The following is a 3,576-nucleotide window of genomic DNA, read 5'->3' on the forward strand; positions in this document are numbered from 1 at the left end:
GGAGTTACAGAGACAAAGTTTGGAGCTGAGACAAAAGGATGGACCATCTTGAGACTGCCATACCCAGGGATCCATCCCATAATCAGCCTCCAAACGCTGACATCATTGCATACACTAGCAAGATTTTGCTGAAAGGACCCAGATATAGCTGTCTCTTGTGAGGCTATGCTGGGACCTAGCAAACACAGAAGTGGATGCTCACAGTCAGCTATTGGATGGATCACAGGGCCCCCAATGGAGGAGCTAGAGAAAGTACCCAAGGAACTAAAGGGGTCTGCAACCCTATAGATGGAACAACAATATGAACTAACCAGTACCCCCGGAGCTCGTGTCTCTAGCTGCATATGTATCAGAACATGGCCTAGTCGGCCATCAGTGGAAAGAGAGGCCCATTGGTCGTGCAAACTTTATCTGCTTCAGTACAGGGGAATGTCATGGCCAAGAAGTGGGAGTGGGTGGGTAGAGGAGTCGGGGGAGTATGGGGGACTTTTGGGATAGCATTGAAAATGTAAATGAAGAAAATATCCAATAAATTTAAAAAAAAAAGAAAATTCTTCCTAGTTACCAAATTGTAGGTAAATAGCCACAGTCTGTGGCCATTTCTGATGCTGCAGTTTCTCTGAGTTCATGTACTTTAGAAATCAAATGCAATATTTTCATTAAGCATTTTTTCAAGGACATGTTAATATGTGTAGTATTGATAAATTTATTTACAATTAGTGTTAATTTGGTGCCTGCCCTACTAGCAGTGGGAGGCTTCTCAGCTAGACCCTGCTCCTTGAAGAGTACCAGCATTTTCTTTACTTTAATATTTATTTATACTTTGAAATGTTCATACATGTATACAATGCGTCTTCATTGTGTGTATCCCCAACTGGGCCTTCCTCCCAATTCCAGTCCTTCTTTATCAGTTTTAATTAATTAACTTTTAATCCACTGGGTTCAATTAGCATTGCCACGCATGTGCATAGGCATTATGCTTTTCCCTGGGGTACTCTAGTGGTCACTTACTGGAGAAAATCTATGCTCCCTTTCCCAGTATTAATCACCTGTCAATACCTCTTCAATTAGAGGTGGGAACTCAGGACCAACTCTGGCCTCCTGGAAAGGATTCTTAATTGGCTTGATCTTGTACAGGCCTTGTGTGTGTATAAAGAAGCTACTGTGAGTTCAAGTATACAACAGTTGAGTCATGTCTAGACTATAGCATTTCACACTACTCCTCTCAAACGTCTCAGTCTTACATTTTTTTTTTCGTTCTTCTTTCATGATGCTTTCTGAGCCTTGGAAGGAAGTTAATATGATGTCTCCTCCACAACCAAGCACTCACAGTTACTTTCAGCATTTTGTGCAGTAATGCATCTTTGCAATAACTACTTGTCACTGCAATAGGAAGTTACTGTGGCAAAGATTAGGAGCAGCACAAATATATGGATATAAAAATATTTAGATAAAGGTTTGGCAACATGAACATTTAAAAAAAAAAACAAACTTAGCTCTCTCCTAGGGTCTCTGAGTACCCAAGCCATGGGTTTTGATCATGCTCAGAGTACCATACCTGAATTACCACATATGGAATAGATCTTAACTCCGAACAAGAGACCAGTAGGCTATCTCCACAAACAGTTTTGACACTATTACATTAATATGCACATTTTCCTGGCAGGTTGCTATGGTAGCAATCAGGGTCCAGCCTGAATAAAGACAATTGGTATATGTTCTTCCCTAGCAGCTTTTATAACACCTTCCAGTCCTACAAATGCTGGCTAGCAGGTAGAGTTTCCTGCTCTGTTTAAGACTAATCTCTATGGATCCTACACCCAAAATGTATTATGTCTTCATTAATAGACTCTTACTATCTAGTTATGGTGGCGAACCCAGGAAAATAGCATTAACTTTTATCTTCCTGTATCTTCTGCGTTCTTATACTCTTTCCTCCTCTGATGAGATATTCATTTAGAGCTGTGTGCTCTACAGACTCTCCACTCAATGTCTGGCTGAAGGTCTCTCCGTGTGTTACCTTCTGTTGTAGGAGGAACCTTCTCTGATGATGAAAGATTACAATGAGGTACTGATTTATGAGTATAGAAGAATGTCATTAGAATGGGAGGGAAGGCCCTTGGACCTGTGGGGGCTTGATGCCCCAGAGATGCTAGAGTGGTGAGGTGGGAGTTGGCGAATGGGTGGAGGGGAACACTCATAGAGGCAAAGGGGAGGAGAGGTTGGAATGGGGGGCGTGGAGGGCCAACCAGGAAGGTGGATATCATTTGAAATGTAAATGAATAAAATGGTTTATTTAATTAAAAATATTATTGATACTTTTTTAAATTAACTTATTTTTTATGTTCCATATTTTATTCCCTGCCTCAATCCACCTTCTGAATGTTCCATATCCTATACCTCCTCCCTACTCCCCTGTCTCCATGTTGATGTCCCCACCCCCAACCTCACCTGACTTCTAAACTCCTTGGAGCCTCTAGTCTCTTGAGGGTTAGGTGCATTATCTCTGAATGAACACAGACCTGGAAGTCCTCTACTGTATTGTGTTGGGGGCCTCGTATCAGCTGGTATATGCAACCTGGTTGCTGGTCCAGTGTTTAAGAGATCTCAGGGGTCCAGATTAGTTGAGACTGCTGGTCCTTCTACAGGATTGCCCTTTTCGTCAGACTCTTTCAGCCTTCCCTAATTCAGCATCAGGGGGCAGCAGCTTCTGTCCATTGGTTGGGTGCAAAAATCTGCATCTGACTCTTTCAGCTGCTTGTTGGGTCTTTCAGAGGGCAGTCATGATAGGTCCCTTTTTGTGAGTGCTCCAAAGCCTCAGTAATAGTGTCAGGCCTTAGGACATCCCCTTCAGCTGGATCTGTTTGGGTCTGTCATTAGACATTCTTTTCCTCAGGCTCCTTTCCATTTCCATTCCTGTAATTCTCTCAGACAGGAACAATTATGGGTCAGAATTGTGACTGTGGGGTGGCAACCCCATTGCTCACTTGATGCCCTGTCTTCCAGTTGGAGGTGGATTATATAAGTTCCCTCTCCCTACTGTCAGGCATTTCATCTAAGATCCTTCCCTTAGAGTCCTGAAAGTCTCTCACCTCCCAGATCTCTGGTGCATTCTGGAGGGTCATCCAAACCTCCTATTTCCCGAGGTTGCTTGTTTCCATTCTTTCTGTTAGCCCTCAGGACTTCTTCAGTCCTTTTCTCTCACCCAACACCAAATCAGGTGCCCCCCACCCCACTTCCCACCCTCTGTCAACGTTTCCCCCCTAGAGCCCTCCCTCCCTCCCCACTTGATACATTTTTATTTTAAAGCCAGTGGTATGTGGGTTTTTTGTTTTGTTTTGTTTTGTTTTTTGTTTTGTTATTTTTTTAATTAGGTATTTTCCTCATTTACATTTCCAATACTATCTAAAAAGTCCCCAATACACTCCCCCCCACTCCCCTAAGGACACACTCCCACTTTTTGGCCCTGGGGTTCCCCTTGTACTGGGGCATATAAAGTTTGCAAGTCCAATGGGCCTCTCTTTCCAGTGATGGCCGACTAGGCCATCTTTTGATACATATGCAGCTAGAGTCAAG

This window comes from Mus caroli, chromosome 12 (genome assembly GCF_900094665.2).
Source record: "Mus caroli chromosome 12, CAROLI_EIJ_v1.1, whole genome shotgun sequence".
Taxonomy (NCBI): domain Eukaryota; kingdom Metazoa; phylum Chordata; class Mammalia; order Rodentia; family Muridae; genus Mus; species Mus caroli.